The 15,164-nt window shown below is 36.2% G+C and overlaps 1 long non-coding RNA gene across 1 annotated transcript; it reads left to right on the top strand.

Moving 5' to 3' along the window:
- The first annotated feature begins 980 nt into the window (after positions 1-980).
- On the top strand, positions 981-14,520 carry LOC145674816 (uncharacterized). The gene is made up of 3 exons (XR_014129038.1): positions 981-1,089; positions 4,754-4,848; positions 13,836-14,520. It is a non-coding gene; the product is annotated as an uncharacterized LOC145674816 (long non-coding RNA).
- The last annotated feature ends 644 nt before the right edge of the window (positions 14,521-15,164 follow it).

Here is a 15,164-nt window from a genome sequence, read left to right as displayed (position 1 = left end):
CATAGTTTTGGCGGTGGCCAAGTTATACCAAAATTTTAACAAGTTTTTGATATAGATATATAGTAAATATTGAGATATCTGAATGAAATTTGGTGGATATATGGGGGGTATTCGGGGGCATGTTTGGTGGAAATTTGAATTTGGTGGCCTTCATAGTTTTGGCGGTGGCCAAGTTATACCAAAATTTTAACAATTTTTTGATATAGATATATAGTAAGTATTGAGATATCTGAATGAAATTTGGTGGTTATATTGGGGGTGTTGCGGGGCATATTTGGTGAAAATTTGAAGTTGGTGGACGTCATAGTTTTGACGGTGGCCAAGTTATACCAAAATTTTAAGAATTTTTTGATATAGATATATAGTAAATATTGAGATATCTGAGTGAAATTTGGTGGTTATATTGGGGGTGTTGAGGGGCATATTTGGTGAAAATTTCAAGTTGGTGGCCCTCATAGTTTTGGCGGTGGCCAAGAAAATGTTCTGGTCAGTAAATTAGACACACCCCAAAAACTGCTTGTAAAATTTTGTCCTTAATTATATCCCCGATAGCACAGAAGTTTTCCGTAAACTTGCCTATTGTTCGTCATACCAAATAATGTGAAAGTTTTCATTTTGTATATGCGGAAAATGCAATGCAAACTTGGAATGTTTGTGGCAAATTAAATATCATTTGCAAATTTTATGGAAGAGTAAATTTAATGCAACAAATTTCATACAAATGTAGTTTCAAAACTTGGCAAAAGCATACATTTGGCATTTTTCTGCAAATTTGCTTCCACCTATCTAGTGCGCTTGACAGTTTCAATTCAAACTTTGAATGTCTTAGCAAATTAAATATTATTTTCAAGTTTTATGTTATAGCAAATTTCATTCAGCAAATTGTATACAGATGTAGTTTCAACAATTTGCAACTACAAACTTTTGGCAAGTTGTCTTCAAGCTACCTACCCACAATTCACTGCGCTTGGACGTTTCACGAAAGAGACGTCATATGTTTGTTTTTTTTATGTGTTGCGGCGTGTCAGTGCTGTTGGACGAGTTCCTGGACATCAAAACATTGAGAGAGAGAGAGTGCTGTACAAATTGGTAAGTGCACAGTAATAGTTAAATATTCTTTTATTTTGTATAAAATAAAAATGTTACAGGAGTAAATGTGAATTATACGATGTTCGTGTAGCGCTTGCTAGTGAATCGAGTCGTACCTTTCAATCTGATAGCGCGAAAGGTTTATTGGATGCAAATATTTTACTCTTTATTTTACTTACCTTTAGAACATTTACGAGTAGAACTGATTGATTTCTGTGTGAAGAACTTAACATGATGTGAAAACAATGATTTAATGCACAAAGTGTCGTGCAGGTTTACTTTTGGCGCACCACACGAAATAATTGTTGAAAAATTGATACTTTCATTGGTTTCTTTTATATTGTCTCCTAAAAGATTTCGCTAGGGTATATTTGAAAATATCTCACTATGAATAGATAAAATTCAAGGAGGCCACCAGAAGTAATTGTTGAAAAGTTACGATTCTTTTTCGATTTCCATATAAACACGCCTTCGTGGTGTATGACATAAGAACTACAGTGCAAAAACACAACCAGCCTGTCCTAAATGACCACAAAAAGCACGAGTGCGATCTAACCGAGCCAGGGCGGTGCAATGCTGGTGTGCCTGCGTGGGGTACGTCCGTGGGAAGTGGGCGCGTCAATGATCATGGGTATACGCGTAAGCGAGGGTAGTAAACCTAAATGGGTTTTGGCAAAGATACGAATTTGAATAGAACTTGTCATGGTGTCATATTAGTAACGCTCCACATATAAACATAATATACAGCTTCTGTACACTGTGCAGAAGAACACCGCTGCGCCTGTGGAAAATAACGTCTAATAGAGTCATCTTTCATATGCACTCAGTTATTTTATCGAGTGACGCGGTGGCTCAGTGGTAGAGTGTTCACATCGGGTGCTTGGGGTCCCTTGTTCGATCCAGCTCGCGCCGTGTGGACTGTGGTGCTGGTGGGTTTTCTCGGGGTTCTCTCGTTTCCTCGCACATTCTTCGTTCCACCATTTCACTCATCTCTCATCACCCTCTCCTTTAGCCTAACCGACATAAACGTGGGACGTAAAACTTAAAGATTTCATTTCTGTTTTTTCAGTTATTGGTCCTGACAATCACACACGACACAGGGAGAAATATCAGATTAAACTGACGAACGTAATTTTGGCAAATACAACCATGTTAATAAATATTGCTAAACTCGCGAAGAATATTGAAGGTAGATTGTACCACTGATTTAAATAATTTGCATATTGTTTTCCTGTAAAGCATTTTTACAGCGCATCTTAAGTTTTTTAGGCATCTTTAGTCTATACAATTAATTGCAGGGTACGAAGAGAGCAAAGCAGCTGCTGGATAGTGAACTTTCGCCAATTATATTCTTGAAAAAAAAAAAATTAAAAAAAATAAATTAAATTAAATCTTTTGCTTTTAGTCTCACGGTTATGCCAGGTATGCTCAAGGTGACGGTGATGATGAGAAATTAATAAAATGACGGAATGAAGAAATTGGGAGGAAACGTGAGAATCCCGAGAAAACTCACACACAAGGTTTTTGTCCACCATAAAGCTCACTTGGCGCTAGCTGGGATCGAACTAGGGACCCCATGCACCAGAGTGAATGCTCTACCACTTAGCTACCGCGGCCTATTACACTTTTGTTCATAAGCAGACTATTCAATTCATTGTGTTGGAAAGTTGAAGGGGGGGATCTGAGATGTCCCGTATTCTCATGGAGAAAATATGACAGGTTTATTTACGCTGTAAGATGTTAATTTCATGTAAGAAATTTTAAAACATTTATTTATTTCATACAACATGAATTGTATCTTTGTTTTAAATTAATAGACCCCTTTTGGTATTCATATTTGGCGAACGTCAGTCAGGCTTCTGGATGACTTGATCTACATTTGTTCATTTCTCTGCCGAGGTCCTTCATGGCTAAGCCGTTAGTGTACGCATCTTCGGCGTGGGTGATCTGGATTTGCTTCCCGGAGGGAGCTCATGTGGTTCGGATTCCACTTTAATCAGTAGGTCCCGTCTCACATAGCCTCGCTGCTGAAAGGGACGTTAAACACAAAATCAACTCAATTCCTTTGCCTGCCTCTACCATACACACTACAGGGTACAATTTTCGGACTTTTAAGTTAAAATTTTCAGAGTACACGTACGCGACACTCTAAATTTCCCGTATAGATTTTGGCGGCATACCAACGTAAAATTTCAAAATGGCGGCCATTTTTTCAAAACAGCGAGTATCTAAGCTACGAAGCGCAATTTTCAGTCTTTTACGTTGAAATTTTGACGGTGGAAGCACAAGATATGCCAAATTTGCTGTATAGATTTTCTCGGCGATTGAATGTAAAATTTCAAAAAGGCAGTGAGTAGAAAATTGCTGCAAGTTGTGACAATGACAATCTTGAAATATAAATAACATTTTAACACTTTTATCCCAAAGACATTGAAATATTTCGAAAAAAACGATTAAACCCGAAAAAACCCATATGGGCCCAGGTGTGTTGGGCTTTTTCAAAAAAGCCCGGGTTTTTTCAAACCCTGGTTTAAAAACACTGAATTATACAAAATAATCCACGGTTAGTACTAGTTACATATATTTTAATATAAGGTGTATGAAAATGCGGTATCCATAAAAGTGCTAGTAGTTTGAATTAAATTTATAGTGTGGAAACTTGTTTCAATACTTGAAATACATAGTCGTTATAAATATTAAGTAGTGGAATTTTAAAATGCGCGGATTTGTGTCGTGTCACATAGACTTTTACTTTTTTTTTTTTAAAAAAAGTAATATAGAATTAGTCTTTAGTTAAGTAAATAATGATAATTTTTTACGACTTCGCACAATAAACCTTAAACGTCATTTGTGTTTATATTGTAAAAATAAATTGCGGAATTCTCATAAAGGAAACAGACCAGAATATATTAAATTGCACCATACGTTCCAAAAGTTTAGAATTTTCTTTGAGAACTTGAATTTAGAGGTTTTCGTAATGCACACCATGGGCCATAATATAAACATTTTCTTCAGTGTTTAATGGTAAATGTAATGTTTTTAGGTTTGATACCCTGAGAGAATCCTACCACACAATCAGAAAAGGTGGATAAAAGGAGCTTATAATATTAAATGCTTTCGTTTCAGATTAAATACTTTTAGTTTCTGCCCATTCAAGTGTAATGAAGCAAACTGCTCAATCGAGGCCTTTTATAACTGAAAATAGGTCTATTTCTCGTGGTTTGTTTCTAGTGTTTTGTTTTAATGAATGCATTTTATAACATTTAACCTATCGCACTTTGTTGAACGTTTACTTTGGAACGCAAGATATTTTATAGAGGATACTGTTGTTGAAATGTTGCAGTGTGCGAAGCACTATAAGTGACGAGTCTAGGAGGAAAAAAAAAAACCTTTTTTTTTTCAATTTTTTTACAATTCGAAATCTGAAAGTGACCGAAGTTGAGTCATCTTTTGATATAAAGGTTTTTTGGTGTTGAATATCAAAGCAATCCTAGTAACGCTCACTTTGGTATTCTTATCCGGCTAGACTCTGCATTTGACGACTACTGTGGTATTTGAAAAGTGTCGGACAAGGCAACCACTATGTTCAAATAATGTGTGTAAAAATTAGAATAAACCATTTGATGTTTAACATTTTGATCAAAAATATTCTTTTTCAATGCAGATGCTGTTATGAAATCACATCCCAACACAACCCAAGATTCAACAAAGAAATATACAAGGGTTTGTGAATCAAGCCAAAACGAGGTTAACTCGAAGGTGAGTAAGCAATTTTACGTTCAAGTATCACTCGGTTATTTCATTACAGGTATAATTTATTAGTTCATTGTTTGATGTTGTGTTCACTCGAGATGCACACAATCTCGAAAGTCCAAAACCCCGGCACGCCGTATGCTTTCTTCATTTGTCACTTTGTTAAACGAAGGTTAGAGACAAAAGACGACAACCAATCAGAGTCGATTTTACAAATTGACCGAAGTTTACTTAAACGAGGTTTACTGAACTTCGATTTTCAATGGTGCAACAAAAGTCCGGGAACCACGTTTAAACTTGAAAGTTTAATTTTGAACGCGTTTAAGTGAACGCTCGTTTAAACTTCGTTGGTGCACACGGCTGCGAGACTTAACCATGAACGTTGTTGGTGCAACATACATTTACACCGAGCTTGGTTATGACCCTCGTTGAACAGTTGGTTCGTTGGTGCACACGGCCGTTACAGCCGTGTGCACCAACGAAGTTTAAACGAGCATTCACGTAAACGCGTTCAACATTAACCCCTTCAGTGCGTAATTTTCAGATGCGAACCGCTGTAAAAAGTGTAGTTTTTTTCGAGAACTTTGGATTTTGATTCTAAATCTGTTTCAAAATCACTTACATCAGAATCACTAATTAATAACTCTTCCTCGATGTCAGCATGGTTGAAATATCGTTTTGAAGCCGTTACTGTGCTGTCTGCTCTCAAACAAAACAAAGAATGGAAACTGTATTTGACGAAGCACAAACTCTATTTTAATTTGTTTCTTCCTCTTCTTCTTTTAATTAAGCAACAATTGAAACCAGCTGAGCGCAAACTCGCTAAATATTGTCGGGATAACATTACTCATACTATGGGCAAGTATATTCGCCATACGCAATACAAAGTAGCCAAAGCAAAATGAAAACATATATATACGCCATCCGGACAGCAGGTGTGTTTTGAAGACACGAGTTAACTCGCCACCCACACTGAAGGAGTTGAACTTTCAAGTTTAAACGTGGTTCTCGGATCTTCGTTGCACCATTGGAAATCGAAGTTCAGTAAACCTCGTTTAAGTAAACTTCGATCAATTTGTAAAATCGACTCTGATTGGTTGTCATCTTTTGTCTCTAACCTTCGTTTAACAAAGTAACAAATAAAGAAAGCATACCGCCTGCCGGAGCTCTCGACTCTCTAGATCGTGTGCATCTCGACTGAACATAATCAAAGAATGGACTAATAAATTATACCTTTAATAAAATAAGCGAGTAATACTTGGTGTTGCAATATTGGTAGTAGATTTTAGATTAGATTGTAGCGTGTAGTTTTATACGAATCCATAGTATAAGTAGTAGTAGGAAAGGGTTAGAGGTCCGCAGGGGTTTGTTGGGTTCTGTTCTCCGTGCAGTTTTACTATACGTTTACACGTCCATTTTATGTCGAGAACTGAACCCAACTAACCCCTGCGGGGCTTCTGACTTTTTCCTACTACTACTTATACTATGGATACGTATAGTAAAACTGCACGTTGTTCTCGACATAAAACGGACAAATTAAAGGCGTCTGCAATTTTTTCCATATATTTTACAATCTGTGGATCCGTAGCCCCTATAGTAACACTGCACTATAAAGATTACACTAAACTTATAACAAAGAACAAATATAATGTGAATCTATTGACCGGGGGGAACTTCTCCGCGAGAACCATGAAATTCCCTCATGACCATATCCTATAGGTCAATGTTCCGTTAAGGGGGTCCAGTGTCTTTGACACCACTTGTTTCTATTGATTTTCGTTTGATTACATAATATAACGTTATATTAGGTTTGGTTAGATTAGCTTAGGTCTGGTTAGCTTAAGGGGGTCCAGTGTAGTTTTGGCCCCCTTAACGCAACATTGACCATCCTATCATCCTCAATGTGGATTCCTAGTACATTTCATCCCCAGTATATTAAAATTCGCCACTAGAAAATAAAAAATGAAAAAAAAAAAAAAACTTCTGGAATCCACTGTTGGGGAAGATTGATTCAACAGTTATTCATATTTCATCGTGAAAATGTTATTCTAATGCCTTTAACATTCTTTTCCCTGTTGGTGTTTACCTACAATTCCTAGTTAGCGCTCTACCATTTATTCTTTCCATTTATGAGCTAACAACTTCTGCATTTTTAGTTTCTCACCTGTCCACCAGATACGCACACATTTATAATATGTTTGCAAACTTATATATTATAAATACAACAAGTGCGAAAACCACGCACGAATCTGTGCTAAATGGCCAAAACAACCGAAGTTTGTATCTATTCCGATTCGAAGCAGGGCACAATTTGAGGGATCGCTCGTGATTTTCTCCGCGAAAGCAGGTACATTAGCGATGGTGGTGTGTGCATAAGAAAATACCACTGTTTAAAATATCACCCTCCTGTTTTGCGGTGCAATTTCTCAAAAAACATTCGTTACACATGTAAGTAATCTGTGATTATAGAAACAGCGTTAAAATGTATTGTTCATAATTATGCAATTATAATGCAAAACTAGTTTGTAGTGATCACCTACTACAAATTGGTAGGTAATTTTTGTACTAATTTGCTCATCACTCCAGCATATGGTTCTACCGAATTTCAACGCTTTTTTTTTTTTTTTTTTTTTTTTTTACATTTCCAGGTTAGATTAGAGCTTTCTTTTACCACAGCATGCACTAAATGAAGAGCGCCATTACTTTAGGATGGCTCAGTAACGAATAAATAAAGTGTGGACGTATAGCATAAAAACTACTGTGTATAAAACACAAACCAAGTTATGCTAGGTGGCCACTAAAAAGCACGAATGCTATCTAACCTAGTTACAGTAGTAGCGCAGTAGGGAGCCCCAAGCGTTTGCGTCCATAGGGAGCAGGCGCGTAAGCACGGGGTATGTACATAAACGAAGACAGTGGAAGAGCACACTTACATATACTATAATTTCTTTATCACTAATAATTAACTTCAATATGCTGTGATAAATGGTAATTACTTATATTCACATTTTCATTCCTTCATGAAAGATATTTCACGTCGTTTTTTACCTATAAATTTTCTATTTGGTAGAACTGCCTGCTGAAGTGAACCATTAATTTGCTTACACCATGGCAAATTTGCCTGTTCACTACGGACGCACCTCGAATATAGCCGAGCAGCTTCACCTTGGCGTAAACCGTAATAGGTTCAAATATAGCTTGCAATGAGTAGCTTGCGAAGTTTGGTACGTGGTTTTGAGACGTGTGGCTTTCACTAAGTTTCTATGTGTCTTATACAATTGTACGCAGTATATGTGGTTTATTTCTCATCCAGTTATTCCTCGTAAAACTCATTACCCAGTTATTCCTAGAGTGTTATCAACCAATTGTGCGCAATTGGTTGATAACACTCTAGGAATAACTGGGTAATGAGTTTTACGAGGAATAACTGGATGAGAAATAAACCACATATACTTTTTTTTTTTTTTTAATCAGCTCATAGAATTTTCGACAATGAATTTTCTAAACAATTTTCCAGTAAAGGTTAACCTTAGGAGGGCATAAAAGTTATGTCTATAAATACAGTATTTTTTTTTCTTTTTTTTGTCAAAACTCCATGCAAATAGCATAAAAATCCTTATCCAATTATTTATCGTAAAACTTATTATCTAGTTATTCCTCAAGTGGTATTAACTTGTGCGTACAATTGTATAAGACACATACAAACTTAGCTTCATATAATGAAAGCCACACGTCTCAAAATTACGCACCAAACTTTGGAAGCTGCTCGTAACAAGCTATTTTTTAACCTATTACGGTTCGAAGGTGAAGCTGGAGACCTATAGTCGAGGTGCGTATACCTGTAAGCAAATTAAGGGAGAACTCGAGCAGACGGTTCTAACAAATAGAAATTTCATAGGTAAAATACGACGTGAAATATTTTTCATGAAGGAATGAGTGTGAATATAAGTAATTACCATCTATCACAGCATATTGAAATGAATTATTAGTAATAAAGGAATTATTGTATGTGTAAATGTGCTCTTTCACTGTCCTCCTTTATTCGTATACCCGGTTGTTGACGCGCCTGCTCCCTATGTATGCAACCGATCGCTATCGTTCGGGCCTCCCTACTGCACTGCTACTCTAACTCTGTTAGATAGCATTCGTGCTTTTTGGTGGCCACGTAGCACAAGTTGGTTCGTGTTTTATACACAGTAGTTTTTATGCTGTACGTCCACACTTGATTTATATGATACTGAGCCATCCTGAAATCAATCCGCAAGCAGTAATGGAGCTCTTCATTTAGTGCATGATCTGCTAAACGAACGCTCTAACCTAACCTGAAAATGTAAGAACGTGTCAAAATTTGGTAGAACCGTCTGCTCGAGTAATGAGCAAATCAGAACCAAAAATACGTACCAATCTGTAGTAGGTGATAACTACAATCTAGTTATGCACTATAATTGTATAATTATGAACCATACATTTTAATGCTGTTTCTATAATTGCATGTTACTTACACGTGTAACGAATGTATTTTGAGAAATTGCGCCGAAAAACAGGAGGCTGACATTTTCCACACTTTTCTTTTCCTTATTCACACACCACCATCGCTAATGTGCCTGCTTTCTCGGAGAAAATCACGAGCGATCCCTCAAATTGTGCCCTGCTTGGAATCGGAATAAATACAAACTCCGTGGTTTTTGCACTTATTGTATCTATAACATATAAGTTTGCAAGCATATTATAAATGTGTATGCAGCTGGAGGACAGGTGAGAAACTAAGAACGCAGAAGACGTTAGATCATAAGTGGAAAGAATAAATGGTAGTGCTCCTCAACTTTACCTATGCTAACTGGGAATTGTAGGCAAATGCCAACAAGGAAAAGGATGTAAATGACATTAGAATAACATTTTGATGATGAAATATGTTGTTGAATCAATTTTCTCCATCAGTGGATTCCACAAGCTTTTTTTTTTTTTTTTTTTTTTTTTTTTTTTTTTTTTTAATATTTTCTACTGGTGGCGAATTTTAGTATACTGGGGGATGAAATGTGTTAGTAATGAAAATATTGGAATTCCGCATTGAGCATAGGTCCCGATGGAATTTCATGGTTCTCGGGGAGAAATTGCCCTGGCCAATTCCTGAAATCATCACTGGTCCACATAGATCCACATTAAATTTGTTCTTTCTTATAAGTTTAGTGTAATCTTAATAGTGCAATTTTACTATACGGAACCACATATTGTGAAATATATGGAAAAAGTGCAGAAGTCTTTAATTTGCCCATTTTACGTCGCGAACAGCGTGCAGTTTTACTCTACGTATCCATAGTATCAGTAGTAGTAGTAGTAGTTGTAGGAACGGGTTAGAATCCCCGCAGGGGTTAAGTTGGGTTCTGTTCTGGACATAAAATGTTCAAACTAAAGACTTGCCCATATTTTTATATATATATATATATTTTACAATCTGTGTATCCGTATAGTAAAAGTGCACCGAGAACAAAACCCAACAAACCCCTGCGGGACTTCTAACCCTTTCCTACTACTACTAGTACTACTACTTAACTATGGATGAGTATAGTAAAACTACACGCTACAATCTAATCTAAAATCTACTACTACTAATATTGCAACACCAGGTATCACTCATTTATTTTATTACAGGTAGAATTTATTAGTCTATTCTTTGATGTTATATTCAGTCGAGATGCACGCAATCTGGAAAGTCGAAAACCTCGGCACGCGGTATGATTTCTTCATTTGTTACTTCGTTAAAAGAAGGTTAGAGACGAAAGACGACAAGCAATCTGAGTCAATTTTACAAATTGACCGAAGTTTACTTAAACGAGGTTTACTGAACTTCCATTTTCAACGGTGCAACGAAAGTCTGGCAGTCACGTTTAAAGTTGAGAGTTTAATGTTGAATGCGTTTAAGTGAACGTTCGTTTAAACTGCGTTGGTGCACACGGGTGTAAAGAGCACTTTTGATGGTAATAAATAACTTTTCTTCCATGATTACTCATCAGTTGAAGCATGTGCTTCGGTTATTCAGCGATTTTTTTTTTCTTAAAGTAGCACTAAGAAACAGTTAAAAATTCAGTAGTCATTATGAAATGAAAGTAGTTGTCACTTCAAAAGCAGTGCAATCTTCATATCGTCCCTAGTATTCTTTTCAAATAATGAAAAAATAAAAATACTCGTGCAAGTTTGAACCAATGCAAGAAAATCCATATTTTCAGGGAAAGCACTTTATAACCACATGGAGGGTGTAATGGCGCTGATTTTTATATGTTTGTAGTGTGTTTGCTTACGAGGAAAGTACACGAATCATGAGAGTTGGATTTTTATGAAATTTTGTATTAAAATTAAGTTCTAGTTGCTAAGCAGGACAGTAGTGGTCATTCGTTTCACAAATATTCCATTGAGCTGCTACATGCATACCATTTTGAAATCAGGTAGGCAATAAAATGTGAAGAATATGGATCCGTCAAGAAGGAAATATGGGCAGATCCAACACAACTATTGGAAATCGGGGTAGACAACTTATTTTGAGGGCACTTCCAGTGCAATGTCACCATCTTAAACGCCGCCATATTGAATTGCAAACATAGTATAAATGAGAATGGGGTCACGTGGGGTATCAAAGACCACTGGAATTGTAAGCAAAGTCTACATATCTGCTGCCACTTGTGAGTTAATAGCTGTCTCACACAGGAATGTATGGAAGCCATTCGACCCTCGAAAACATCTTTTGGTGTGTTGTAATTAATGAAATATAAGTTGCTTATTAAAATATCCCCGTGAGGAATCTTTGATGGATGGCCACATGTGATGGAATACTGAGCTAGGTTCGTTCTTTGTAGCCTGCCTGAATTCAAAATGAAGGATGTTTCTATTTATAGATAAAAATGTTTCATTATAGTAACATTTTTTTCGAACCTGTTACTTTGACATGTTGAACATTTTGTTGATGTTTATTCTAAACAAAATCCAAGTAATATAAAACAGGTTATTGTAATAGGCTCAGGGAAAACAATAAACAACTTAATAACTTTTATTCATGATCACAAACCATCCTTAAATCTGGATTCAGGCAAGTGCTACTACGTACATTAAGTCTAGTCAATGCTGCAAGAATGACGTTACATAGACACCACGCCGCCATATGCACTCTGTTCTTTGTTTCCTGTTCCCTGCTAGTTGCTTTAGTTCTTTGTTCGTGAGTTTTATTCGATTTTGTTTCTTAGTGGTATGAATTCGTTTTTGTTTTAATATTATTTTGCCTTGTATCTTTGCTAGCTCGCTACAATAGAAGGAATTTGCTTATTTTTCCATATCATGTGGTAGCTGTTTTCTCATGCGCCTTTGCATCTAACGACCGTGTATTCTGTTAAACCATGTGTGGAAATAAAATTATGCTAAAACAATTATGTTTACAAAGAATATTCAGTTTGCGTGGTGTACATTTTCTATAACGGAAGAGGACGTCGGGTGCATATAGGGCCAAGCCACATTTTCCAACTTCCCAGATAATACGTTTTAAAAATTTAGAGCAGTTATGACCAACGTCTTGGGATTACGGAGTCGAAGATTACAAATTCCGAAACGTCGAAGGTCACAGGAGCCATTCAATTTTCAGGAACTTCTTTATATATTTCATCATTTTTCAAGACCGCTTTGGTATTTGTGGTAATAAAACAAAGTGTCTGCAACCATCAACTTTGTCAACCATTTTAGGAGATTCGGGGATATATACATTATCCCAAAACACCCTTAAAAAATAGGTGCTATAGTTGAAAAAAAAAAAAAGAGAAATAAAGTAATGCTCTCCAAGACTATACAACAAATGAAAAATGTTTAAAGCGAATAGTGTCCCTCACGAAACGTTAAGAAAAATTGTTGTTTTCGAAAATGTTCAAAAAAAAGCATGATGTTTTTAAAAACTGAAAGCTATGTTGTTCCTTATGAAAAGCAAAGAAAATTGCTTGCTCGATTATTCACCAAATCAGGAATCACTTTTAAAAATCGGGTACCGAAAGTTCATAGTCCTCCTTACAATTAGTCTTGTGAGGCAGCAATTCAACTCTTTGCTTGTGTTTGTTCTAAAATTCCTGCAATAATTAGCATTAAAGTAAATGATTTTAATGTACAACATACATGTCATCATGAACCAAAAGTACAAGGGAAGTCTTATTATCTTTCGAAAATTTGACATAAAACGTTTGTATATTTAAAATCACAAATTGGGGTAACAAAGAATCTCGAGGGTCCCATGTGCTACCTTCAGTTGTATGAGGATTCCAAAGTCTTATGGCCATTGAATCACAATTCAGTGATATAAAATCGCAGCCCGAACTGTTGGACTTAAACTAAATTTCGTGCGAAGGTATGTCTTGAAGAGCAAGTTATGTCTTGGAGAAAAAGAGAATTTTGGCCAGGTCGCGATCTTGAATGAAATAGGGCCGCCAGCCAATATACGATTAGAAAGTGCCTAGCGCGAACAACTAAGGCTAGAGAAGCGGAATTCGCTATCATGGTATATCATGAACAGTAGTTTGCGGAAAATTATAAAGTATTAAACAATTCGCAATCTTGAGTTTATGACCACCGAAAGTGGATCATTAGGTATAGGTTACATTAAAAACACGATCCAAAATAGCGGGAAAACGTATATGAAAAAGCTGCACAGGCTGAAGCGCTGGAGCTAGAGAAACGAAATTTGTTCTGATGATTGTATCATGAAGAGTAGTTTATGAAACAATTGCGAAATTTTCAAAACGATACCGTTTTTAATGGAAAATGAGCACCAAGTATCGGAAGCAAACTGAAATCATCGGAAGCAATACAACGTACGTGATTTATTCTGTAGACATGTAGACATAAAACTGCCATCCGTGGTCCTCAGATATTTCCTTGTCAATACGTGAGAAATTGACTCTCGTCTTAATATCATGTTGATAATCGAATGTTATAGCGCAAATGCATAATTCTTTGAATTTTCATTTCAGAGAAGGCAGAAGCAGAAGTACTCCAGTTTCCTTGGATGAGAGCAGAAACACCACTCGAGTTTCAATGGATGAGAGTGGAAGTGCTACTCGAGTTTCATTTGAGGAAAGCGGAAGCACTATTCGAGTTACTCTGGATGAGAGAGCATCCTCATCTGGAGGTGGCACTCACAGTAGCACAGTCTCAGTTTCCAACGGAAGAACAGTGATGGCGAAAAGTGGTGATAGGTCTGTTTTGAGTTTGTAGTTTTTGTTGGGTGCTATGTTGAAGGAAAGTTGCACATAGTGAAGTGAGAGTTGTTTAGCTTGCATGCGTATGAAACAAGACCTATAACTAAACTTAAGACTTTGTTCATATATGGTAGAGAAACCGCATGGTGATAAGTCTGTTTTGTGCATTTAGTTTTTCTTTTTTTTTTTTGTGCTAATTTTGAAGGAGAGTTACACAAAGTGAGAGTCGTTTAGCTTGTATGCGTAACGGAAGAACAGTGATTACGAAATATTTGTAACTATTTGTAAGAAGTAATCCGAACAACTTAAGACTTGTTTATATATGGTTGAAACCGCACACGGTTGATAGATCTGCTTTGTACATTTAGTTTTTGTTAGGTGATAATCAAGGAAAGTTGCTCATAATGAAAAGAGAGTCGTTTAGCTTGTATGCATATGAAACAAGAGTTAATGTTTACCATCGGGGTAGTTATCAACAAAGATGCATTGTACATAGTTTCCAGTAATATAACTGTTTTGTTCATCCACGAAATAATGTGCAGCATCTGTGCTGTAGGTAGTGTGCTATATTATGAACTGAAAGATCAACATCATTCAAATACCACATTCACTATGCTTTATATATATATATATATATATATATATATATATATATATATGTATGTATGTATGTATGTATGTGTGTGTATATGCAAACTCGTATTACTTCCGTGAAATTCATATAATTATATTAAATTTTGACAAAATGGTCGTATGGTATTTTGTGAGCTGGTCAATGATATCGGCAGAGAACTGGGTTTATAAATCTATCAGTTGGTATGACTCAAGCGGCTTGTAACTGCTAAGAAAAGTTACCCCCAAAAATATTCACCTGTTTTTCGAAATAAAGTAATTAGCATGAAAAGGGTGTAAAGTGTGAAGTATTTTTATAATTGAGTGTGTAGGGAAACTGCATGGTACGAATGGATTTTTAGGTATATTGTACTCACCTCACGGACCTCGTTTTTGACAGCATCGACCAAAGCATGAAGACCGGCAAATAATAGTTAAAAACCACAATCTAGTGTTTTATAGTTTGTGACCTCGGTTCCAGATAAAAAA

This window comes from Thermobia domestica, chromosome 18 (assembly GCF_964235325.1).
Source record: "Thermobia domestica chromosome 18, izTheDome1.hap1.1, whole genome shotgun sequence".
Classification (NCBI taxonomy): domain Eukaryota; kingdom Metazoa; phylum Arthropoda; class Insecta; order Zygentoma; family Lepismatidae; genus Thermobia; species Thermobia domestica.
The sequence above is the reverse complement of the archived record's forward strand: the minus strand, read 5'-3'. Positions and strand labels throughout refer to the sequence as shown.